The 24682-nt window shown below is 63.3% G+C and overlaps 10 non-coding genes across 10 annotated transcripts; all 10 read left to right on the top strand.

Annotated features, from left to right (window-relative positions):
- Positions 1–587: 587 nt before the first annotated feature.
- Positions 588–683, top strand: LOC134374323 (small nucleolar RNA SNORD116). The gene has a single exon (XR_010023188.1). It is a non-coding gene; the product is annotated as a small nucleolar RNA SNORD116 (small nucleolar RNA).
- A 2566-nt stretch (positions 684–3249) lies between these two features.
- On the top strand, positions 3250–3345 carry LOC134374321 (small nucleolar RNA SNORD116). Its single transcript, XR_010023187.1, has one exon. It is a non-coding gene; the product is annotated as a small nucleolar RNA SNORD116 (small nucleolar RNA).
- Positions 3346–5911: 2566 nt separating this feature from the next.
- On the top strand, positions 5912–6007 carry LOC134374320 (small nucleolar RNA SNORD116). Its single transcript, XR_010023186.1, has one exon. It is a non-coding gene; the product is annotated as a small nucleolar RNA SNORD116 (small nucleolar RNA).
- Positions 6008–8573: 2566 nt separating this feature from the next.
- LOC134374239 (small nucleolar RNA SNORD116) lies at positions 8574–8669 on the top strand. The gene has a single exon (XR_010023107.1). It is a non-coding gene; the product is annotated as a small nucleolar RNA SNORD116 (small nucleolar RNA).
- A 2566-nt stretch (positions 8670–11235) lies between these two features.
- On the top strand, positions 11236–11331 carry LOC134374238 (small nucleolar RNA SNORD116). The gene has a single exon (XR_010023106.1). It is a non-coding gene; the product is annotated as a small nucleolar RNA SNORD116 (small nucleolar RNA).
- A 2566-nt stretch (positions 11332–13897) lies between these two features.
- Positions 13898–13993, top strand: LOC134374319 (small nucleolar RNA SNORD116). Its single transcript, XR_010023185.1, has one exon. It is a non-coding gene; the product is annotated as a small nucleolar RNA SNORD116 (small nucleolar RNA).
- Positions 13994–16559: 2566 nt separating this feature from the next.
- LOC134374237 (small nucleolar RNA SNORD116) lies at positions 16560–16655 on the top strand. Its single transcript, XR_010023105.1, has one exon. It is a non-coding gene; the product is annotated as a small nucleolar RNA SNORD116 (small nucleolar RNA).
- Positions 16656–19219: 2564 nt separating this feature from the next.
- On the top strand, positions 19220–19315 carry LOC134374340 (small nucleolar RNA SNORD116). Its single transcript, XR_010023204.1, has one exon. It is a non-coding gene; the product is annotated as a small nucleolar RNA SNORD116 (small nucleolar RNA).
- A 2566-nt stretch (positions 19316–21881) lies between these two features.
- LOC134374236 (small nucleolar RNA SNORD116) lies at positions 21882–21977 on the top strand. Its single transcript, XR_010023104.1, has one exon. It is a non-coding gene; the product is annotated as a small nucleolar RNA SNORD116 (small nucleolar RNA).
- Positions 21978–24543: 2566 nt separating this feature from the next.
- On the top strand, positions 24544–24639 carry LOC134374235 (small nucleolar RNA SNORD116). The gene has a single exon (XR_010023103.1). It is a non-coding gene; the product is annotated as a small nucleolar RNA SNORD116 (small nucleolar RNA).
- Positions 24640–24682: the final 43 nt, after the last annotated feature.

The raw sequence follows: 24682 nt of genomic DNA, 5'->3' as shown, positions 1-24682 counted from the left end.
CAGGCTCGCACGGACCCGAGTCCCCCCACGTGCTGCACAGGGATCTAGCAGGAGGGACACGTGTTCAGTGAGATGAAGAGATCTAGTGCGAGGAGATGGGAAGCAGATGCGAGAGTTGACCCGGCGGGACGCTTTGGCACTGAAGGATTCGACCAGTGTCCCTGGGCCCTTTTCTCAAGCGTGCATGTGATCTGTCTCTACACTTCTCAGGGGGAGTTGCCCTGGTAGGCATGCCGTCTGCGGGGAAGGAAGGAACACCTGGGTTTCCCCCGAGGAGCGGAGGCGTTTGGGAGTCCTGGAATCTGTGCGTCCGGTGGGGCGCCCGAGGCTGGAGGACCGCTCAGGACGGTAAGCTTTCCTGTGCCCAGCCCGTTGATGGGGTCTTTAGGGTTTCGCAGGCCTGCCCGGTCCTACTTCTCCGCAGGCCACCCGTGGCACGCCCGGGTGCACCGCTCGAGCAGACTGTGTGTTGCTGCTGCTCGGTGGCGCGAGCCTGGGTGCTCCAGGGCGCCGGAGGCGTCTGAGGCCATCGGCTCGCCCACTGCCCAGCGTGCGCTGCCCACCGTCCAGCGGCCTCGAGTGTGCTTGGATCGATGATGACTCCCCCATAAAAACATTCCTTGGAAAAGCTGAACAAAATGCGTGAAAACTCACTACCGTCGTTCTCATCGGAACTGAGGTCCAGCACGTTGCCTGGAGCGGGGACTGCAGGAGTGAGGGACAGCTCCACTGGTTCACATGTGCTGCAGCTGCCAGGCCTTCAGCAGCGCAGGGTCTCCCATCTTGTGGGCGAGAGGGACATTCCCCCAGTTGGATGTGTGAGGGCACGGGAGGAGAGTCGGTCCCTGGCTGAATGGCCCCTGTCCGGTGAGGGGGTGGTCCTGAATGGAGGCGTGCGTGCGGTAGCAGTGGGGAGTGTGCAGGAGGCCTAGGCTTGGTGAGCCGATAGGGCGGGCGTGTTTTGCCCCGGTGGACCTTACGACGGGGCCCCTCGCGGCCTGTGTCTGAGGGCAGGAGACGGCCCTGCTTTCGCTGATGAGGACCCGAGGCCGGGGCCTCAGGCACCCGTGGGAGTTGCTTTTGTGATTGGTGAGGAGAGGTGAGTGGCAGTGGTGATGGGGTCGAAGGAATAGAGGTTGGGGGACGCGGCTGGCGGCCGCTCTCCGTGTCCCCTGCACCCAGAATGGGGCCATGAGGATTTCCACCACCTCCTCCCGTGCCCCCTGCCCTGAGGTCCAGATATGCAGGTGGCCGACGGCCTCGGCGGGAAGGGAAAGCCAAGGGTAGGGTCAGCGCGTGCATGCACACGCGTGCGTGTCGTGGATCGTCTCCTCTGTGCAGCTTCCGTCCTGGCTTCTCTGTCCTCGGAGTTGTCCGGGCAGCGATAGGTGTCCGAGAGGGGACTGCGAGGAGAGGTTTCAACGTGGGGGAGCACGGTGCTCCCGCACAGGACCTTGTCATGCCCAGGATTCTTCCTCGCGGAGCAGGGCGCTCCATGGTGGGCGGTCGTAGCCGTGCCTCGCCGAGGGCCCGTGAAGTGCCTTTGCGGGCCAGACTCTCGGGCTCCACCTGGCCTTGGCCCCTGTGCCTGTGGGTCCACAGTCGCCCCTCCCAGGGTCCATGCATGGAGGGTGGCAGTTGCGATCCACTGGCACGGGTGTCTCTCACTGGGCCCGCCCACGGCCATGTTCATCCTCGGAGAGCGGTTGGCACAGCGCAGGCACCTCCAGTGCAGTGTCATGGAAGGCGTCCCGGAGAGAGCTTCTCCGGTCCGTGGATGCGTGGGCATGTCCCAGTGCTTCAGGTGTGACCTGTTGGGGTCCCCTTTGAGTTTGGGTGGTTATGCCGCTGTCGCTCTCCTAGCCCGCTGTCGTTGGTAGTGTGGCACTTTGGGGAAGAAAGGTTGGATTTCGTGGGGTGGGCTCAGGGAAGGTTGAGACGATGGGCCCCTGTCGTCCTCCAGCTGAGGTAGAAGACGTGCACGTTGTCGTTGAGGTCGTGTCTCGGGAGTGTTGGGTTGCTGGCATGGGGGTGAGTATTGGGTCAGCTGTGCTGTGTGACTGACCACCACTTTGCACAGGGGCAAGTGCTGAGAAGGCCTACGGGTGCGAGTGTGCCCTGAGTGCTGCAGGGTGAGGGACGTGGGTCGTCCTTGAAGACGACCCAGTCCGTTTGGTCTTTCTGTCGGCTGAGCGAGGGCCCGCGGAGGTAGCTGACCGGAGGACGCCGGTGGTGTGAAGAAGCCTGAGCCCCAGGGGTGGTCCGGCTCTGCCCTTGAGGCCGTGTCCCCGAGAGACGTGCACACGGGCTGTTGTAGCGGTGGTTTGTGCAGCTGTGGGTGGTTGGTTGTCAGCCAAGTGGGCTTTGCCCCGGGGGGCTCTCGGAGACAGTATCTCCCCGAGGACTTGGGAGCCCAGGTGAGGAGGAGCGTGCACAGGCAGTTGGTGTGTGCTTTTACCACACGTGAGGCTGTTAGAGAAGGAGCATCTGGACTGTCTGAGCGACGGTGAGGGAGGGGTCAGAGGTGACGTCCATTGGAGAGAAGGCCTGTTCGTGAGCAGTAGGTCTGCAGAGGGGTGTGGGAGGCCTGGGAGCCATACGAAGTGACCGAGGGGCTCGTGAAGGTGTGGAGGTCCACACGTGCACCCTAGGAAGCGACGCACAGGCTCGCACGGACCCGAGTCCCCCCACGTGCTGCACAGGGATCTAGCAGGAGGGACACGTGTTCAGTGAGATGAAGAGATCTAGTGCGAGGAGATGGGAAGCAGATGCGAGAGTTGACCCGGCGGGACGCTTTGGCACTGAAGGATTCGACCAGTGTCCCTGGGCCCTTTTCTCAAGCGTGCATGTGATCTGTCGCTACACTTGTCAGAGGGAGTTGCCCTGGTAGGCGTGCCGTCTGCGGGGAAGGAAGGAACACCTGGGTTTCCCCCGAGGAGCGGAGGCGTTTGGGAGTCCTGGAATCTGTGCATCCGGTGGGGCGCCCGAGGCTGGAGGACCGCTCAGGACGGTAAGCTTTCCTGTGCCCAGCCCGTTGATGGGGTCTTTAGGGTTTCGCAGGCCTGCCCGGTCCTACTTCTCCGCAGGCCACCCGTGGCACGCCCGGGTGCACCGCTCGAGCAGACTGTGTGTTGCTGCTGCTCGGTGGCGCGAGCCTGGGTGCTCCAGGGCGCCGGAGGCGTCTGAGGCCATCGGCTCGCCCACTGCCCAGCGTGCGCTGCCCACCGTCCAGCGGCCTCGAGTGTGCTTGGATCGATGATGACTCCCCCATAAAAACATTCCTTGGAAAAGCTGAACAAAATGCGTGAAAACTCACTACCGTCGTTCTCATCGGAACTGAGGTCCAGCACGTTGCCTGGAGCGGGGACTGCAGGAGTGAGGGACAGCTCCACTGGTCCACATGTGCTGCAGCTGCCAGGCCTTCAGCAGCGCAGGGTCTCCCATCTTGTGGGCGAGAGGGACATTCCCCCAGTTGGATGTGTGAGGGCACGGGAGGAGAGTCGGTCCCTGGCTGAATGGCCCCTGTCCGGTGAGGGGGTGGTCCTGAATGGAGGCGTGCGTGCGGTAGCAGTGGGGAGTGTGCAGGAGGCCTAGGCTTGGTGAGCCGATAGGGCGGGCGTGTTTTGCCCCGGTGGACCTTACGACGGGGCCCCTCGCGGCCTGTGTCTGAGGGCAGGAGACGGCCCTGCTTTCGCTGATGAGGACCCGAGGCCGGGGCCTCAGGCACCCGTGGGAGTTGCTTTTGTGATTGGTGAGGAGAGGTGAGTGGCAGTGGTGATGGGGTCGAAGGAATAGAGGTTGGGGGACGCGGCTGGCGGCCGCTCTCCGTGTCCCCTGCACCCAGAATGGGGCCATGAGGATTTCCACCACCTCCTCCCGTGCCCCCTGCCCTGAGGTCCAGATATGCAGGTGGCCGACGGCCTCGGCGGGAAGGGAAAGCCAAGGGTAGGGTCAGCGCGTGCATGCACACGCGTGCGTGTCGTGGATCGTCTCCTCTGTGCAGCTTCCGTCCTGGCTTCTCTGTCCTCGGAGTTGTCCGGGCAGCGATAGGTGTCCGAGAGGGGACTGCGTGGAGAGGTTTCAACGTGGGGGAGCACGGTGCTCCCGCACAGGACCTTGTCATGCCCAGGATTCTTCCTCGCGGAGCAGGGCGCTCCATGGTGGGCGGTCGTAGCCGTGCCTCGCCGAGGGCCCGTGAAGTGCCTTTGCGGGCCAGACTCTCGGGCTCCACCTGGCCTTGGCCCCTGTGCCTGTGGGTCCACAGTCGCCCCTCCCAGGGTCCATGCATGGAGGGTGGCAGTTGCGATCCACTGGCACGGGTGTCTCTCACTGGGCCCGCCCACGGCCATGTTCATCCTCGGAGAGCGGTTGGCACAGCACCGGCACCTCCAGTGCAGTGTCATGGAAGGCGTCCCGGAGAGAGCTTCTCCGGTCCGTGGATGCGTGGGCATGTCCTAGTGCTTCAGGTGTGACCTGTTGGGGTCCCCTTTGAGTTTGGGTGGTTATGCCGCTGTCGCTCTCCTAGCCCGCTGTCGTTGGTAGTGTGGCACTTTGGGGATGAAAGGTTGGATTTCGTGGGGTGGGCTCAGGGAAGGTTGAGACGATGGGCCCCTGTCGTCCTCCAGCTGAGGTAGAAGACGTGCACGTTGTCGTTGAGGTCGTGTCTCGGGAGTGTTGGGTTGCTGGCATGGGGGTGAGGATTGGGTCAGCTGTGCTGTGTGACTGACCACCACTTTGCACAGGGGCAAGTGCTGAGAAGGCCTACGGGTGCGAGTGTGCCCTGAGTGCTGCAGGGTGAGGGACGTGGGTCGTCCTTGAAGACGACCCAGTCCGTTTGGTCTTTCTGTCGGCTGAGCGAGGGCCCGCGGAGGTAGCTGACCGGAGGACGCCGGTGGTGTGAAGAAGCCTGAGCCCCAGGGGTGGTCCGGCTCTGCCCTTGAGGCCGTGTCCCCGAGAGACGTGCACACGGGCTGTTGTAGCGGTGGTTTGTGCAGCTGTGGGTGGTTGGTTGTCAGCCAAGTGGGCTTTGCCCCGGGGGGCTCTCGGAGACAGTATCTCCCCGTGGACTTGGGAGCCCAGGTGAGGAGGAGCGTGCACAGGCAGTTGGTGTGTGCTTTTACCACACGTGAGGCTGTTAGAGAAGGAGCATCTGGACTGTCTGAGCGACGGTGAGGGAGGGGTCAGAGGTGACGTCCATTGGAGAGAAGGCCTGTTCGTGAGCAGTAGGTCTGCAGAGGGGTGTGGGAGGCCTGGGAGCCATACGCAGTGACCGAGGGGCTCGTGAAGGTGTGGAGGTCCACACGTGCACCCTAGGAAGCGACGCACAGGCTCGCACGGACCCGAGTCCCCCCACGTGCTGCACAGGGATCTAGCAGGAGGGACACGTGTTCAGTGAGATGAAGAGATCTAGTGCGAGGAGATGGGAAGCAGATGCGAGAGTTGACCCGGCGGGACGCTTTGGCACTGAAGGATTCGACCAGTGTCCCTGGGCCCTTTTCTCAAGCGTGCATGTGATCTGTCTCTACACTTCTCAGGGGGAGTTGCCCTGGTAGGCGTGCCGTCTGCGGGGAAGGAAGGAACACCTGGGTTTCCCCCGAGGAGCGGAGGCGTTTGGGAGTCCTGGAATCTGTGCGTCCGGTGGGGCGCCCGAGGCTGGAGGACCGCTCAGGACGGTAAGCTTTCCTGTGCCCAGCCCGTTGATGGGGTCTTTAGGGTTTCGCAGGCCTGCCCGGTCCTACTTCTCCGCAGGCCACCCGTGGCACGCCCGGGTGCACCGCTCGAGCAGACTGTGTGTTGCTGCTGCTCGGTGGCACGAGCCTGGGTGCTCCAGGGCGCCGGAGGCGTCTGAGGCCATCGGCTCGCCCCCTGCCCAGCGTGCGCTGCCCACCGTCCAGCGGCCTCGAGTGTGCTTGGATCGATGATGACTCCCCCATAAAAACATTCCTTGGAAAAGCTGAACAAAATGCGTGAAAACTCACTACCGTCGTTCTCATCGGAACTGAGGTCCAGCACGTTGCCTGGAGCGGGGACTGCAGGAGTGAGGGACAGCTCCACTGGTTCACATGTGCTGCAGCTGCCAGGCCTTCAGCAGCGCAGGGTCTCCCATCTTGTGGGAGTGAGGGACATTCCCCCAGTTGGATGTGTGAGGGCACGGGAGGAGAGTCGGTCCCTGGCTGAATGGCCCCTGTCCGGTGAGGCGGTGGTCCTGAATGGAGGCGTGCGTGCGGTAGCAGTGGGGAGTGTGCAGGAGGCCTAGGCTTGGTGAGCCGATAGGGCGGGCGTGTTTTGCCCCGGTGGACCTTACGACGGGGCCCCTCGTGGCCTGTGTCTGAGGGCAGGAGACGGCCCTGCTTTCGCTGATGAGGACCCGAGGCCGGGGCCTCAGGCACCCGTGGGAGTTGCTTTTGTGATTGGTGAGGAGAGGTGAGTGGCAGTGGTGATAGGGTCGAAGGAATAGAGGTTGGGGGACGCGGCTGGCGGCCGCTCTCCGTGTCCCCTGCACCCAGAATGGGGCCATGAGGATTTCCACCACCTCCTCCCGTGCCCCCTGCCCTGAGGTCCAGATATGCAGGTGGCCGACGGCCTCGGCGGGAAGGGAAAGCCAAGGGTAGGGTCAGCGCGTGCATGCACACGCGTGCGTGTCGTGGATCGTCTCCTCTGTGCAGCTTCCGTCCTGGCTTCTCTGTCCTCGGAGTTGTCCGGGCAGCGATAGGTGTCCGAGAAGGGACTGCGAGGAGAGGTTTCAACGTGGGGGAGCACGGTGCTCCCGCACAGGACCTTGTCATGCCCAGGATTCTTCCTCGTGGAGCATGGTGCTCCATGGTGGGCGGTCGTAGCCGTGCCTCGCCGAGGGCCCGTGAAGTGCCTTTGCGGGCCAGACTCTCGGGCTCCACCTGGCCTTGGCCCCTGTGCCTGTGGGTCCACAGTCGCCCCTCCCAGGGTCCATGCATGGAGGGTGGCAGTTGCGATCCACTGGCACGGGTGTCTCTCACTGGGCCCGCCCACGGCCATGTTCATCCTCGGAGAGCGGTTGGCACAGCACCGGCACCTCCAGTGCAGTGTCATGGAAGGCGTCCCGGAGAGAGCTTCTCCGGTCCGTGGATGCGTGGGCATGTCCTAGTGCTTCAGGTGTGACCTGTTGGGGTCCCCTTTGAGTTTGGGTGGTTATGCCGCTGTCGCTCTCCTAGCCCGCTGTCGTTGGTAGTGTGGCACTTTGGGGATGAAAGGTTGGATTTCGTGGGGTGGGCTCAGGGAAGGTTGAGACGATGGGCCCCTGTCGTCCTCCAGCTGAGGTAGAAGACGTGCACGTTGTCGTTGAGGTCGTGTCTCGGGAGTGTTGGGTTGCTGGCATGGGGGTGAGGATTGGGTCAGCTGTGCTGTGTGACTGACCACCACTTTGCACAGGGGCAAGTGCTGAGAAGGCCTACGGGTGCGAGTGTGCCCTGAGTGCTGCAGGGTGAGGGACGTGGGTCGTCCTTGAAGACGACCCAGTCCGTTTGGTCTTTCTGTCGGCTGAGCGAGGGCCCGCGGAGGTAGCTGACCGGAGGACGCCGGTGGTGTGAAGAAGCCTGAGCCCCAGGGGTGGTCCGGCTCTGCCCTTGAGGCCGTGTCCCCGAGAGACGTGCACACGGGCTGTTGTAGCGGTGGTTTGTGCAGCTGTGGGTGGTTGGTTGTCAGCCAAGTGGGCTTTGCCCCGGGGGGCTCTCGGAGACAGTATCTCCCCGTGGACTTGGGAGCCCAGGTGAGGAGGAGCGTGCACAGGCAGTTGGTGTGTGCTTTTACCACACGTGAGGCTGTTAGAGAAGGAGCATCTGGACTGTCTGAGCGACGGTGAGGGAGGGGTCAGAGGTGACGTCCATTGGAGAGAAGGCCTGTTCGTGAGCAGTAGGTCTGCAGAGGGGTGTGGGAGGCCTGGGAGCCATACGCAGTGACCGAGGGGCTCGTGAAGGTGTGGAGGTCCACACGTGCACCCTAGGAAGCGACACACAGGCTCGCACGGACCCGAGTCCCCCCACGTGCTGCACAGGGATCTAGCAGGAGGGACACGTGTTCAGTGAGATGAAGAGATCTAGTGCGAGGAGATGGGAAGCAGATGCGAGAGTTGACCCGGCGGGACGCTTTGGCACTGAAGGATTCGACCAGTGTCCCTGGGCCCTTTTCTCAAGCGTGCATGTGATCTGTCTCTACACTTCTCAGGGGGAGTTGCCCTGGTAGGCGTGCCATCTGCGGGGAAGGAAGGAACACCTGGGTTTCCCCCGAGGAGCGGAGGCGTTTGGGAGTCCTGGAATCTGTGCGTCCGGTGGGGCGCCCGAGGCTGGAGGACCGCTCAGGACGGTAAGCTTTCCTGTGCCCAGCCCGTTGATGGGGTCTTTAGGGTTTCGCAGGCCTGCCCGGTCCTACTTCTCCGCAGGCCACCCGTGGCACGCCCGGGTGCACCGCTCGAGCAGACTGTGTGTTGCTGCTGCTCGGTGGCGCGAGCCTGGGTGCTCCAGGGTGCCGGAGGCGTCTGAGGCCATCCGCTCGCCCACTGCCCAGCGTGCGCTGCCCACCGTCCAGCGGCCTCGAGTGTGCTTGGATCGATGATGACTCCCCCATAAAAACATTCCTTGGAAAAGCTGAACAAAATGAGTGAAAACTCACTACCGTCGTTCTCATCGGAACTGAGGTCCAGCACGTTGCCTGGAGTGGGGACTGCAGGAGTGAGGGACAGCTCCACTGGTTCACATGTGCTGCAGCTGCCGGGCCTTCAGCAGCGCAGGGTCTCCCATCTTGTGGGTGAGAGGGACACTCCCCCAGTTGGATGTGTGAGGGCACGGGAGGAGAGTCGGTCCCTGGCTGAATGGCCCCTGTCCGGTGAGGCGGTGGTCCTGAATGAAGGCGTGCGTGCGGTAGCAGTGGGGAGTGTGCAGGAGGCCTAGGCTTGGTGAGCCGATAGGGCGGGCGTGTTTTGCCCCGGTGGACCTTACGACGGGGCCCCTCGTGGCCTGTGTCTGAGGGCAGGAGACGGCCCTGCTTTCGCTGATGAGGACCCGAGGCCGGGGCCTCAGGCACCCGTGGGAGTTGCTTTTGTGATTGGTGAGGAGAGGTGAGTGGCAGTGGTGATGGGGTCGAAGGAATAGAGGTTGGGGGACGCGGCTGGCGGCCGCTCTCCGTGTCCCCTGCACCCAGAATGGGGCCATTAGGATTTCCACCACCTCCTCCCGTGCCCCCTGCCCTGAGGTCCAGATATGCAGGTGGCCGACGGCCTCGGCGGGAAGGGAAAGCCAAGGGTAGGGTCAGCGCGTGCATGCACACGCGTGCGTGTCGTGGATCGTCTCCTCTGTGCAGCTTCCGTCCTGGCTTCTCTGTCCTCGGAGTTGTCCGGGCAGCGATAGGTGTCCGAGAAGGGACTGCGAGGAGAGGTTTCAACGTGGGGGAGCACGGTGCTCCCGCACAGGACCTTGTCATGCCCAGGATTCTTCCTCGTGGAGCATGGTGCTCCATGGTGGGCGGTCGTAGCCGTGCCTCGCCGAGGGCCCGTGAAGTGCCTTTGCGGGCCAGACTCTCGGGCTCCACCTGGCCTTGGCCCCTGTGCCTGTGGGTCCACAGTCGCCCCTCCCAGGGTCCATGCATGGAGGGTGGCAGTTGCGATCCACTGGCACGGGTGTCTCTCACTGGGCCCGCCCACGGCCATGTTCATCCTCGGAGAGCGGTTGGCACAGCGCAGGCACCTCCAGTGCAGTGTCATGGAAGGCGTCCCGGAGAGAGCTTCTCCGGTCCGTGGATGCGTGGGCATGTCCTAGTGCTTCAGGTGTGACCTGTTGGGGTCCCCTTTGAGTTTGGGTGGTTATGCCGCTGTCGCTCTCCTAGCCCGCTGTCGTTGGTAGTGTGGCACTTTGGGGATGAAAGGTTGGATTTCGTGGGGTGGGCTCAGGGAAGGTTGAGACGATGGGCCCCTGTCGTCCTCCAGCTGAGGTAGAAGACGTGCACGTTGTCGTTGAGGTCGTGTCTCGGGAGTGTTGGGTTGCTGGCATGGGGGTGAGGATTGGGTCAGCTGTGCTGTGTGACTGACCACCACTTTGCACAGGGGCAAGTGCTGAGAAGGCCTACGGGTGCGAGTGTGCCCTGAGTGCTGCAGGGTGAGGGACGTGGGTCGTCCTTGAAGACGACCCAGTCCGTTTGGTCTTTCTGTCGGCTGAGCGAGGGCCCGCGGAGGTAGCTGACCGGAGGACGCCGGTGGTGTGAAGAAGCCTGAGCCCCAGGGGTGGTCCGGCTCTGCCCTTGAGGCCGTGTCCCCGAGAGACGTGCACACGGGCTGTTGTAGCGGTGGTTTGTGCAGCTGTGGGTGGTTGGTTGTCAGCCAAGTGGGCTTTGCCCCGGGGGGCTCTCGGAGACAGTATCTCCCCGTGGACTTGGGAGCCCAGGTGAGGAGGAGCGTGCACAGGCAGTTGGTGTGTGCTTTTACCACACGTGAGGCTGTTAGAGAAGGAGCATCTGGACTGTCTGAGCGACGGTGAGGGAGGGGTCAGAGGTGACGTCCATTGGAGAGAAGGCCTGTTCGTGAGCAGTAGGTCTGCAGAGGGGTGTGGGAGGCCTGGGAGCCATACGCAGTGACCGAGGGGCTCGTGAAGGTGTGGAGGTCCACACGTGCACCCTAGGAAGCGACACACAGGCTCGCACGGACCCGAGTCCCCCCACGTGCTGCACAGGGATCTAGCAGGAGGGACACGTGTTCAGTGAGATGAAGAGATCTAGTGCGAGGAGATGGGAAGCAGATGCGAGAGTTGACCCGGCGGGACGCTTTGGCACTGAAGGATTCGACCAGTGTCCCTGGGCCCTTTTCTCAAGCGTGCATGTGATCTGTCTCTACACTTCTCAGGGGGAGTTGCCCTGGTAGGCGTGCCATCTGCGGGGAAGGAAGGAACACCTGGGTTTCCCCCGAGGAGCGGAGGCGTTTGGGAGTCCTGGAATCTGTGCGTCCGGTGGGGCGCCCGAGGCTGGAGGACCGCTCAGGACGGTAAGCTTTCCTGTGCCCAGCCCGTTGATGGGGTCTTTAGGGTTTCGCAGGCCTGCCCGGTCCTACTTCTCCACAGGCCACCCGTGGCACGCCCGGGTGCACCGCTCGAGCAGACTGTGTGTTGCTGCTGCTCGGTGGCGCGAGCCTGGGTGCTCCAGGGTGCCGGAGGCGTCTGAGGCCATCCGCTCGCCCACTGCCCAGCGTGCGCTGCCCACCGTCCAGCGGCCTCGAGTGTGCTTGGATCGATGATGACTCCCCCATAAAAACATTCCTTGGAAAAGCTGAACAAAATGAGTGAAAACTCACTACCGTCGTTCTCATCGGAACTGAGGTCCAGCACGTTGCCTGGAGTGGGGACTGCAGGAGTGAGGGACAGCTCCACTGGTTCACATGTGCTGCAGCTGCCGGGCCTTCAGCAGCGCAGGGTCTCCCATCTTGTGGGTGAGAGGGACACTCCCCCAGTTGGATGTGTGAGGGCACGGGAGGAGAGTCGGTCCCTGGCTGAATGGCCCCTGTCCGGTGAGGCGGTGGTCCTGAATGGAGGCGTGCGTGCGGTAGCAGTGGGGAGTGTGCAGGAGGCCTAGGCTTGGTGAGCCGATAGGGCGGGCGTGTTTTGCCCCGGTGGACCTTACGACGGGGCCCCTCGTGGCCTGTGTCTGAGGGCAGGAGACGGCCCTGCTTTCGCTGATGAGGACCCGAGGCCGGGGCCTCAGGCACCCGTGGGAGTTGCTTTTGTGATTGGTGAGGAGAGGTGAGTGGCAGTGGTGATGGGGTCGAAGGAATAGAGGTTGGGGGACGCGGCTGGCGGCCGCTCTCCGTGTCCCCTGCACCCAGAATGGGGCCATTAGGATTTCCACCACCTCCTCCCGTGACCCCTGCCCTGAGGTCCAGATATGCAGGTGGCCGACGGCCTCGGCGGGAAGGGAAAGCCAAGGGTAGGGTCAGCGCGTGCATGCACACGCGTGCGTGTCGTGGATCGTCTCCTCTGTGCAGCTTCCGTCCTGGCTTCTCTGTCCTCGGAGTTGTCCGGGCAGCGATAGGTGTCTGAGAAGGGACTGCGAGGAGAGGTTTCAACGTGGGGGAGCACGGTGCTCCCGCACAGGACCTTGTCATGCCCAGGATTCTTCCTCGCGGAGCAGGGCGCTCCATGGTGGGCGGTCGCAGCCGTGCCTCGCCGAGGGCCCGTGAAGTGCCTTTGCGGGCCAGACTCTCGGGCTCCACCTGGCCTTGGCCCCTGTGCCTGTGGGTCCACAGTCGCCCCTCCCAGGGTCCATGCATGGAGGGTGGCAGTTGCGATCCACTGGCACGGGTGTCTCTCACTGGGCCCGCCCACGGCCATGTTCATCCTCGGAGAGCGGTTGGCACAGCGCAGGCACCTCCAGTGCAGTGTCATGGAAGGCGTCCCGGAGAGAGCTTCTCCGGTCCGTGGATGCGTGGGCATGTCCTAGTGCTTCAGGTGTGACCTGTTGGGGTCCCCTTTGAGTTTGGGTGGTTATGCCGCTGTCGCTCTCCTAGCCCGCTGTCGTTGGTAGTGTGGCACTTTGGGGATGAAAGGTTGGATTTCGTGGGGTGGGCTCAGGGAAGGTTGAGACGATGGGCCCCTGTCGTCCTCCAGCTGAGGTAGAAGACGTGCACGTTGTCGTTGAGGTCGTGTCTCGGGAGTGTTGGGTTGCTGGCATGGGGGTGAGGATTGGGTCAGCTGTGCTGTGTGACTGACCACCACTTTGCACAGGGGCAAGTGCTGAGAAGGCCTACGGGTGCGAGTGTGCCCTGAGTGCTGCAGGGTGAGGGACGTGGGTCGTCCTTGAAGACGACCCAGTCCGTTTGGTCTTTCTGTCGGCTGAGCGAGGGCCCGCGGAGGTAGCTGACCGGAGGAGGCCGGTGGTGTGAGGAAGCCTGAGCCCCAGGGGTGGTCCGGCTCTGCCCTTGAGGCCGTGTCCCCGAGAGACGTGCACACGGGCTGTTGTAGCGGTGGTTTGTGCAGCTGTGGGTGTTTGGTTGTCAGCCAAGTGGGCTTTGCCCCGGGGGGCTCTCGGAGACAGTATCTCCCCGTGGACTTGGGAGCCCAGGTGAGGAGGAGCGTGCACAGGCAGTTGGTGTGTGCTTTTACCACACGTGAGGCTGTTAGAGAAGGAGCATCTGGACTGTCTGAGCGACGGTGAGGGAGGGGTCAGAGGTGACGTCCATTGGAGAGAAGGCCTGTTCGTGAGCAGTAGGTCTGCAGAGGGGTGTGGGAGGCCTGGGAGCCATACGCAGTGACCGAGGGGCTCGTGAAGGTGTGGAGATCCACACGTGCACCCTAGGAAGCGACGCACTGGCTCGCACGGACCCGAGTCCCCCCACGTGCTGCACAGGGATCTAGCAGGAGGGACACGTGTTCAGTGAGATGAAGAGATCTAGTGCGAGGAGATGGGAAGCAGATGCGAGAGTTGACCCGGCGGGACGCTTTGGCACTGAAGGATTCGACCAGTGTCCCTGGGCCCTTTTCTCAAGCGTGCATGTGATCTGTCTCTACACTTCTCAGGGGGAGTTGCCCTGGTAGGCGTGCCGTCTGCGGGGAAGGAAGGAACACCTGGGTTTCCCCCGAGGAGCGGAGGCGTTTGGGAGTCCTGGAATCTGTGCGTCCGGTGGGGAGCCCGAGGCTGGAGGACCGCTCAGGACGGTAAGCTTTCCTGTGCCCAGCCCGTTGATGGGGTCTTTAGGGTTTCGCAGGCCTGCCCGGTCCTACTTCTCCGCAGGCCACCCGTGGCACGCCCGGGTGCACCGCTCGAGCAGACTGTGTGTTGCTGCTGCACGTCGGCGCGAGCCTGGGTGCTCCAGGGCGCCGGAGGCGTCTGAGGCCATCGGCTCTCCCACTGCCCAGCGTGCGCTGCCCACCGTCCAGCGGCCTCGAGTGTGCTTGGATCGATGATGACTCCCCCATAAAAACATTCCTTGGAAAAGCTGAACAAAATGCGTGAAAACTCACTACCGTCGTTCTCATCGGAACTGAGGTCCAGCACGTTGCCTGGAGCGGGGACTGCAGGAGTGAGGGACAGCTCCACTGGTTCACATGTGCTGCAGCTGCCGGGCCTTCAGCAGCGCAGGGTCTCCCATCTTGTGGCAGAGAGGGACATTCCCCCAGTTGGATGTGTGAGGGCACGGGAGGAGAGTCGGTCCCTGGCTGAATGGCCCCTGTCCGGTGAGGCGGTGGTCCTGAATGGAGGCGTGCGTGCGGTAGCAGTGGGGAGTGTGCAGGAGGCCTAGGCTTGGTGAGCCGATAGGGCGGGCGTGTTTTGCCCCGGTGGACCTTACGACGGGGCCCCTCGTGGCCTGTGTCTGAGGGCAGGAGATGGCCCTGCTTTCGCTGATGAGGACCCGAGGCCGGGGCCTCAGGCACCCGTGGGAGTTGCTTTTGTGATTGGTGAGGAGAGGTGAGTGGCAGTGGTGATGGGGTCGAAGGAATAGAGGTTGGGGGACGCGGCTGGCGGCCGCTCTCCGTGTCCCCTGCACCCAGAATGGGGCCATGAGGATTTCCACCACCTCCTCCCGTGACCCCTGCCCTGAGGTCCAGATATGCAGGTGGCCGACGGCCTCGGCGGGAAGGGAAAGCCAAGGGTAGGGTCAGCGCGTGCATGCACACGCGTGCGTGTCGTGGATCGTCTCCTCTGTGCAGCTTCCGTCCTGGCTTCTCTGTCCTCGGAGTTGTCCGGGCAGCGATAGGTGTCCGAGAAGGGACTGCGAGGAGAGGTTTCAACGTGGGGGAGCACGGTGCTCCCGCAGAGGACCTTGTCATGCCCAGGATTCTTCCTCGCGGAGCAGGGCGCTCCATGGTGGGCGGTCGTAGCCGTGCCTCGCCGAGGGCCCGTGAAGTGCCTTTGCGGGCCAGACTCTCGGGCTCCACCTGGCCTTGGCCCCTGTGCCTGTGGGTCCACAGTCGCCCCTCCCAGGGTCCATGCATGGAGGGTGGCAGTTGCGATCCACTGGCACGGGTGTCTCTCACTGGGCCTGCCCACGGCCATGTTCATCCTCGGAGAGCGGTTGGCACAGCGCAGGCACCTCCAGTGCAGTGTCATGGAAGGCGTCCCGGAGAGAGCTTCTCCGGTCTGTGGATGCGTGGGCATGTCCTAGTGCTTCAGGTGTGACCTGTTGGGGTCCCCTTTGAGTTTGGGTGGTTATGCCGCTGTCGCTCTCCTAGCCCGCTGTCGTTGGTAGTGTGGCACTTTGGGGATGAAAGGTTGGATTTCGTGGGGTGGGCTCAGGGAAGGTTGAGACGATGGGCCCCTGTCGTCCTCCAGCTGAGGTAGAAGACGTGCACGTTGTCGTTGAGGTCGTGTCTCGGGAGTGTTGGGTTGCTGGCATGGGGGTGAGGATTGGGTCAGCTGTGCTGTGTGACTGACCACCACTTTGCACAGGGGCAAGGGCTGAGAAGGCCTACGGGTGCGAGTGTGCCCTGAGTGCTGCAGGGTGAGGGACGTGGGTCGTCCTTGAAGACGACCCAGTCCGTTTGGTCTTTCTGTCGGCTGAGCGAGGGCCCGCGGAGGTAGCTGACCGGAGGACGCTGGTGGTGTGAAGAAGCCTGAGCCCCAGGGGTGGTCCGGCTCTGCCCTTGAGGCCGTGTCCCCGAGAGACGTGCACACGGGCTGTTGTAGCGGTGGTTTGTGCAGCTGTGGGTGGTTGGTTGTCAGCCAAGTGGGCTTTGCCCCGGGGGGCTCTCGGAGACAGTATCTCCCCGTGGACTTGGGAGCCCAGGTGAGGAGGAGCGTGCACAGGCAGTTGGTGTGTGCTTTTACCACACGTGAGGCTGTTAGAGAAGGAGCATCTGGACTGTCTGAGCGACGGTGAGGGAGGGGTCAGAGGTGACGTCCATTGGAGAGAAGGCCTGTTCGTGAGCAGTAGGTCTGCAGAGGGGTGTGGGAGGCCTGGGAGCCATACGCAGTGACCGAGGGGCTCGTGAAGGTGTGGAGGTCCACACGTGCACCCTAGGAAGCGACACACAGGCTCGCACGGACCCGAGTCCCCCCACGTGCTGCACAGGGATCTAGCAGGAGGGACACGTGTTCAGTGAGATGAAGAGATCTAGTGCGAGGAGATGGGAAGCAGATGCGAGAGTTGACCCGGCGGGACGCTTTGGCACTGAAGGATTCGACCAGTGTCCCTGGGCCCTTTTCTCAAGCGTGCATGTGATCTGTCTCTACACTTCTCAGGGGGAGTTGCCCTGGTAGGCGTGCCATCTGCGGGGAAGGAAGGAACACCTGGGTTTCCCCCGAGGAGCGGAGGCGTTTGGGAGTCCTGGAATCTGTGCGTCCGGTGGGGCGCCCGAGGCTGGAGGACCGCTCAGGACGGTAAGCTTTCCTGTGCCCAGCCCGTTGATGGGGTCTTTAGGGTTTCGCAGGCCTGCCCGGTCCTACTTCTCCGCAGGCCACCCGTGGCACGCCCGGGTGCACCGCTCGAGCAGACTGTGTGTTGCTGCTGCTCGGTGGCGCGAGCCTGGGTGCTCCAGGGTGCCGGAGGCGTCTGAGGCCATCCGCTCGCCCACTGCCCAGCGTGCGCTGCCCACCGTCCAGCGGCCTCGAGTGTGCTTGGATCGATGATGACTCCCCCATAAAAACATTCCTTGGAAAAGCTGAACAAAATGAGTGAAAACTCACTACCGTCGTTCTCATCGGAACTGAGGTCCAGCACGTTGCCTGGAGTGGGGACTGCAGGAGTGAGGGACAGCTCCACTGGTTCACATGTGCTGCAGCTGCCGGGCCTTCAGCAGCGCAGGGTCTCCCATCTTGTGGGCGAGAGGGACACTCCCCCAGTTGGATGTGTGAGGGCACGGGAGGAGAGTCGGTCCCTGGCTGAATGGCCCCTGTCCGGTGAGGCGGTGGTCCTGAATGGAGGCGTGCGTGCGGTAGCAGTGGGGAGTGTGCAGGAGGCCTAGGCTTGGTGAGCCGATAGGGCGGGCGTGTTTTGCCCCGGTGGACCTTACGACGGGGCCCCTCGTGGCCTGTGTCTGAGGGCAGGAGACGGCCCTGCTTTCGCTGATGAGGACCCGAGGCCGGGGCCTCAGGCACCCGTGGGAGTTGCTTTTGTGATTGGTGAGGAGAGGTGAGTGGCAGTGGTGATGGGGTCGAAGGAATAGAGGTTGGGGGACGCGGCTGGCGGCCGCTCTCCGTGTCCCCTGCACCCAGAATGGGGCCATTAGGATTTCCACCACCTCCTCCCGTGACCCCTGCCCTGAGGTCCAGATATGCAGGTGGCCGACGGCCTCGGCGGGAAGGGAAAGCCAAGGGTAGGGTCAGCGCGTGCATGCACACGCGTGCGTGTCGTGGATCGTCTCCTCTGTGCAGCTTCCGTCCTGGCTTCTCTGTCCTCGGAGTTGTCCGGGCAGCGATAGGTGTCCGAGAAGGGACTGCGAGGAGAGGTTTCAACGTGGGGGAGCACGGTGCTCCCGCACAGGACCTTGTCATGCCCAGGATTCTTCCTCGCGGAGCAGGGCGCTCCATGGTGGGCGGTCGTAGCCGTGCCTCGCCGAGGGCCCGTGAAGTGCCTTTGCGGGCCAGACTCTCGGGCTCCACCTGGCCTTGGCCCCTGTGCCTGTGGGTCCACAGTCGCCCCTCCCAGGGTCCATGCATGGAGGGTGGCAGTTGCGATCCACTGGCACGGGTGTCTCTCACTGGGCCCGCCCACGGCCATGTTCATCCTCGGAGAGCGGTTGGCACAGCGCAGGCACCTCCAGTGCAGTGTCATGGAAGGCGTCCCGGAGAGAGCTTCCCGGTCCGTGGATGCGTGGGCATGTCCTAGTGCTTCAGGTGTGACCTGTTGGGGTCCCCTTTGAGTTTGGGTGGTTATGCCGCTGTCGCTCTCCTAGCCCGCTGTCGTTGGTAGTGTGGCACTTGGGGATGAAAGGTTGGATTTCGTGGGGTGGGCTCAGGGAAGGTTGAGACGATGGGCCCCTGTCGTCCTCCAGCTGAGGTAGAAGACGTGCACGTTGTCGTTGAGGTCGTGTCTCGGGAGTGTTGGGTTGCTGGCATGGGGGTGAGGATTGGGTCAGCTGTGCTGTGTGACTGACCACCACTTTGCACAGGGGCAAGTGCTGAGAAGGCCTACGGGTGCGAGTGTGCCCTGAGTGCTGCAGGGTGAGGGACGTGGGTCGTCCTTGAAGACGACCCAGTCCGTTTGGTCTTTCTGTCGGCTGAGCGAGGGCCCGCGGAGGTAGCTGACCGGAGGACGCCGGTGGTGTGAAGAAGCCTGAGCCCCAGGGGTGGTCCGGCTCTGCCCTTGAGGCCGTGTCCCCGAGAGACGTGCACACGGGCTGTTGTAGCGGTGGTTTGTGCAGCTGTGGGTGGTTGGTTGTCAGCCAAGTGGGCTTTGCCCCGGGGGGCTCTCGGAGACAGTATCTCCCCGTGGACTTGGGAGCCCAGGTGAGGAGGAGCGTGCACAGGCAGTTGGTGTGTGCTTTTACCACACGTGAGGCTGTTAGAGAAGGAGCATCTGGACTGTCTGAGCGATGGTGAGGGAGGGGTCAGAGGTGACGTCCATTGGAGAGAAGGCCTGTTCGTGAGCAGTAGGTCTGCAGAGGGGTGTGGGAGGCCTGGGAGCCATACGCAGTGACCGAGGGGCTCGTGAAGGTGTGGAGATCCACACGTGCACCCTAGGAAGCGACGCACTGGCTCGCACGGACCCGAGTCCCCCCACGTGCTGCACAGGGATCTAGCAGGAGGGACACGTGTTCAGTGAGATGAAGAGATCTAGTGCGAGGAGATGGGAAGCAGATGCGAGAGTTGACCCGGCGGGACGCTTTGGCACTGAAGGATTCGACCAGTGTCCCTGGGCCCTTTTCTCAAGCGTGCATGTGATCTGTCTCTACACTTCTCAGGGGGAGTTGCCCTGGTAGGCGTGCCGTCTGCGGGGAAGGAAGGAACACCTGGGTTTCCCCCAAGGAGCGGAGGCGTTTGGGAGTCCTGGAATCTCTGCGTCCGGTGGGGAGCCCGAGGCTGGAGGACCGCTCAGGACGGTAAGCTTTCCTGTGCCCAGCCCGTTGATGGGGTCTTTAGGGTTTCGCAGGCCTGCCCGGTCCTACTTCTCCGCAGGCCACCCGTGGCACGCCCGGGTGCACCGCTCGAGCAGACTGTGTGTTGCTGCTGCACGTCGGCGCGAGCCTGGGTGCTCCAGGGCGCCGGAGGCGTCTGAGGCCATCGGCTCGCCCACTGCCCAGCGTGCGCTGCCCACCGTCCACCGGCCTCGAGTGTGCTTGGATCGATGATGACTCCCCCATAAAAACATTCCTTGGAAAAGCTGAACAAAATGCGTGAAAACTCACTACCGTCGTTCTCATCAGAACTGAGGTCCAGCACGTTGCCTGGAGCGGGGACTGCAGGAGTGAGGGACAGCTCCACTGGTTCACATGTGCTGCAGCTGCCAGGCCTTCAGCAGCGCAGGGTCTCCCATCTTGTGGGCGAGAGGGACATTCCCCCAGTTGGATGTGTGAGGGCACGGGAGGAGAGTCGGTCCCTGGCTGAATGGCCCCTGTCCGGTGAGGCGGTGGTCCTGAATGGAGGCGTGCGTGCGGTAGCAGTGGGGAGTGTGCAGGAGGCCTAGGCTTGGTGAGCCGATAGGGCGGGCGTGTTTTGCCCCGGTGGACCTTACGACGGGGCCCCTCGCGGCCTGTGTCTGAGGGCAGGAGACGGCCCTGCTTTCGCTGATGAGGACCCGAGGCCGGGGCCTCAGGCACCCGTGGGAGTTGCTTTTGTGATTGGTGAGGAGAGGTGAGTGGCAGTGGTGATGGGGTCGAAGGAATAGAGGTTGGGGGACGCGGCTGGCGGCCGCTCTCCGTGTCCCCTGCACCCAGAATGGGGCCATGAGGATTTCCACCACCTCCTCCCGTGCCCCCTGCCCTGAGGTCCAGATATGCAGGTGGCCGACGGCCTCGGCGGGAAGGGAAAGCCAAGGGTAGGGTCAGCGCGTGCATGCACACGCGTGCGTGTCGTGGATCGTCTCCTCTGTGCAGCTTCCGTCCTGGCTTCTCTGTCCTCGGAGTTGTCCGGGCAGCGATAGGTGTCCGAGAGGGGACTGCGTGGAGAGGTTTCAACGTGGGGGAGCACGGTGCTCCCGCACAGGACCTTGTCATGCCCAGGATTCTTCCTCGCGGAGCAGGGCGCTCCATGGTGGGCGGTCGTAGCCGTGCCTCGCCGAGGGCCCGTGAAGTGCCTTTGCGGGCCAGACTCTCGGGCTCCACCTGGCCTTGGCCCCTGTGCCTGTGGGTCCACAGTCGCCCCTCCCAGGGTCCATGCATGGAGGGTGGCAGTTGCGATCCACTGGCACGGGTGTCTCTCACTGGGCCCGCCCACGGCCATGTTCATCCTCGGAGAGCGGTTGGCACAGCACCGGCACCTCCAGTGCAGTGTCATGGAAGGCGTCCCGGAGAGAGCTTCTCCGGTCCGTGGATGCGTGGGCATGTCCTAGTGCTTCAGGTGTGACCTGTTGGGGTCCCCTTTGAGTTTGGGTGGTTATGCCGCTGTCGCTCTCCTAGCCCGCTGTCGTTGGTAGTGTGGCACTTTGGGGATGAAAGGTTGGATTTCGTGGGGTGGGCTCAGGGAAGGTTGAGACGATCGGCCCCTGTCGTCCTCCAGCTGAGGTAGAAGACGTGCACGTTGTCGTTGAGGTCGTGTCTCGGGAGTGTTGGGTTGCTGGCATGGGGGTGAGGATTGGGTCAGCTGTGCTGTGTGACTGACCACCACTTTGCACAGGGGCAAGTGCTGAGAAGGCCTACGGGTGCGAGTGTGCCCTGAGTGCTGCAGGGTGAGGGACGTGGGTCGTCCTTGAAGACGACCCAGTCCGTTTGGTCTTTCTGTCGGCTGAGCGAGGGCCCGCGGAGGTAGCTGACCGGAGGACGCCGGTGGTGTGAAGAAGCCTGAGCCCCAGGGGTGGTCCGGCTCTGCCCTTGAGGCCGTGTCCCCGAGAGACGTGCACACGGGCTGTTGTAGCGGTGGTTTGTGCAGCTGTGGGTGGTTGGTTGTCAGCCAAGTGGGCTTTGCCCCGGGGGGCTCTCGGAGACAGTATCTCCCCGTGGACTTGGGAGCCCAGGTGAGGAGGAGCGTGCACAGGCAGTTGGTGTGTGCTTTTACCACACGTGAGGCTGTTAGAGAAGGAGCATCTGGACTGTCTGAGCGACGGTGAGGGAGGGGTCAGAGGTGACGTCCATTGGAGAGAAGGCCTGTTCGTGAGCAGTAGGTCTGCAGAGGGGTGTGGGAGGCCTGGGAGCCATACGCAGTGACCGAGGGGCTCGTGAAGGTGTGGAGGTCCACACGTGCACCCTAGGAAGCGACGCACTGGCTCGCATGGACCCGAGTCCCCCCACGTGCTGCACAGGGATCTAGCAGGAGGGACACGTGTTCAGTGAGATGAAGAGATCTAGTGCGAGGAGATGGGAAGCAGATGCGAGAGTTGACCCGGCGGGACGCTTTGGCACTGAAGGATTCGACCAGTGTCCCTGGGCCCTTTTCTCAAGCGTGCATGTGATCTGTCTCTACACTTCTCAGGGGGAGTTGCCCTGGTAGGCGTGCCGTCTGCGGGGAAGGAAGGAACACCTGGGTTTCCCCCGAGGAGCGGAGGCGTTTGGGAGTCCTGGAATCTGTGCGTCCGGTGGGGCGCCCGAGGCTGGAGGACCGCTCAGGACGGTAAGCTTTCCTGTGCCCAGCCCGTTGATGGGGTCTTTAGGGTTTCGCAGGCCTGCCCGGTCCTACTTCTCCGCAGGCCACCCGTGGCACGCCCGGGTGCACCGCTCGAGCAGACTGTGTGTTGCTGCTGCTCGGTGGCGCGAGCCTGGGTGCTCCAGGGCGCCGGAGGTGTCTGAGGCCATCGGCTCGCCCACTGCCCAGCGTGCGCTGCCCACCGTCCAGCGGCCTCGAGTGTGCTTGGATCGATGATGACTCCCCCATAAAAACATTCCTTGGAAAAGCTGAACAAAATGAGTGAAAACTCACTACCGTCGTTCTCATCGGAACTGAGGTCCAGCACGTTGCCTGGAGCGGGGACTGCAGGAGTGAGGGACAGCTCCACTGGTCCACATGTGCTGCAGCTGCCGGGCCTTCAGCAGCGCAGGGTCTCCCATCTTGTGGGCGAGAGGGACATTCCCCCAGTTGGATGTGTGAGGGCACGGGAGGAGAGTCGGTCCCTGGCTGAATGGCCCCTGTCCGGTGAGGCGGTGGTCCTGAATGGAGGCGTGCGTGCGGTAGCAGTGGGGAGTGTGCAGGAGGCCTAGGCTTGGTGAGCCGATAGGGCGGGCGTGTTTTGCCCCGGTGGACCTTACGACGGGGCCCCTCGCGGCCTGTGTCTGAGGGCAGGAGACGGCCCTGCTTTCGCTGATGAGGACCCGAGGCCGGGGCCTCAGGCACCCGTGGGAGTTGCTTTTGTGATTGGTGAGGAGAGGTGAGTGGCAGTGGTGATGGGGTCGAAGGAATAGAGGTTGGGGGACGCGGCTGGCGGCCGCTCTCCGTGTCCCCTGCACCCAGAATGGGGCCATGAGGATTTCCACCACCTCCTCCCGTGCCCCCTGCCCTGAGGTCCAGATATGCAGGTGGCCGACGGCCTCGGCGGGAAGGGAAAGCCAAGGGTAGGGTCAGCGCGTGCATGCACACGCGTGCGTGTCGTGGATCGTCTCCTCTGTGCAGCTTCCGTCCTGGCTTCTCTGTCCTCGGAGTTGTCCGGGCAGCGATAGGTGTCCGAGAGGGGACTGCGTGGAGAGGTTTCAACGTGGGGGAGCACGGTGCTCCCGCACAGGACCTTGTCATGCCCAGGATTCTTCCTCGCGGAGCAGGGTGCTCCATGGTGGGCGGTCGTAGCCGTGCCTCGCCGAGGGCCCGTGAAGTGCCTTTGCGGGCCAGACTCTCGGGCTCCACCTGGCCTTGGCCCCTGTGCCTGTGGGTCCACAGTCGCCCCTCCCAGGGTCCATGCATGGAGGGTGGCAGTTGCGATCCACTGGCACGGGTGTCTCTCACTGGGCCCGCCCACGGCCATGTTCATCCTCGGAGAGCGGTTGGCACAGCGCAGGCACCTCCAGTGCAGTGTCATGGAAGGCGTCCCGGAGAGAGCTTCTCCGGTCCGTGGATGCGTGGGCATGTCCTAGTGCTTCAGGTGTGACCTGTTGGGGTCCCCTTTGAGTTTGGGTGGTTATGCCGCTGTCGCTCTCCTAGCCCGCTGTCGTTGGTAGTGTGGCACTTTGGGGATGAAAGGTTGGATTTCGTGGGGTGGGCTCAGGGAAGGTTGAGACGATGGGCCCCTGTCGTCCTCCAGCTGAGGTAGAAGACGTGCACGTTGTCGTTGAGGTCGTGTCTCGGGAGTGTTGGGTTGCTGGCATGGGGGTGAGGATTGGGTCAGCTGTGCTGTGTGACTGACCACCACTTTGCACAGGGGCAAGTGCTGAGAAGGCCTACGGGTGCGAGTGTGCCCTGAGTGCTGCAGGGTGAGGGACGTGGGTCGTCCTTGAAGACGACCCAGTCCGTTTGGTCCTTCTGTCGGCTGAGCGAGGGCCCGCGGAGGTAGCTGACCGGAGGACGCCGGTGGTGTGAAGAAGCCTGAGCCCCAGGGGTGGTCCGGCTCTGCCCTTGAGGCCGTGTCCCCGAGAGACGTGCACACGGGCTGTTGTAGCGGTGGTTTGTGCAGCTGTGGGTGGTTGGTTGTCAGCCAAGTGGGCTTTGCCCCGGGGGGCTCTCGGAGACAGTATCTCCCCGTGGACTTGGGAGCCCAGGTGAGGAGGAGTGTGCACAGGCAGTTGGTGTGTGCTTTTACCACACGTGAGGCTGTTAGAGAAGGAGCATCTGGACTGTCTGAGCGATGGTGAGGGAGGGGTCAGAGGTGACGTCCATTGGAGAGAAGGCCTGTTCGTGAGCAGTAGGTCTGCAGAGGGGTGTGGGAGGCCTGGGAGCCATACGCAGTGACCGAGGGGCTCGTGAAGGTGTGGAGGTCCACACGTGCACCCTAGGAAGTGACGCACAGGCTCGCACGGACCCGAGTCCCCCCACGTACTGCACAGGGATCTAGCAGGAGGGACACGTGTTCAGTGAGATGAAGAGATCTAGTGCGAGGAGATGGGAAGCAGATGCGAGAGTTGACCCGGCGGGACGCTTTGGCACTGAAGGATTCGACCAGTGTCCCTGGGCCCTTTTCTCAAGCGTGCATGTGATCTGTCTCTACACTTCTCAGGGGGAGTTGCCCTGGTAGGCGTGCCGTCTGCGGGGAAGGAAGGAACACCTGGGTTTCCCCCGAGGAGCGGAGGCGTTTGGGAGTCCTGGAATCTGTGCGTCCGGTGGGGCGCCCGAGGCTGGAGGACCGCTCAGGACGGTAAGCTTTCCTGTGCCCAGCCCGTTGATGGGGTCTTTAGGGTTTCGCAGGCCTGCCCGGTCCTACTTCTCCGCAGGCCACCCGTGGCACGCCCGGGTGCACCGCTCGAGCAGACTGTGTGTTGCTGCTGCTCGGTGGCGCGAGCCTGGGTGCTCCAGGGCGCCGGAGGCGTCTGAGGCCATCGGCTCGCCCACTGCCCAGCGTGCGCTGCCCACCGTCCAGCGGCCTCGAGTGTGCTTGGATCGATGATGACTCCCCCATAAAAACATTCCTTGGAAAAGCTGAACAAAATGAGTGAAAACTCACTACCGTCGTTCTCATCGGAACTGAGGTCCAGCACGTTGCCTGGAGCGGGGACTGCAGGAGTGAGGGACAGCT

The sequence above is a fragment of the Cynocephalus volans genome, chromosome 3, assembly GCF_027409185.1.
Source record: "Cynocephalus volans isolate mCynVol1 chromosome 3, mCynVol1.pri, whole genome shotgun sequence".
NCBI lineage: Eukaryota > Metazoa > Chordata > Mammalia > Dermoptera > Cynocephalidae > Cynocephalus > Cynocephalus volans.
This window is presented reverse-complemented; position numbering and strand designations above follow the sequence as displayed.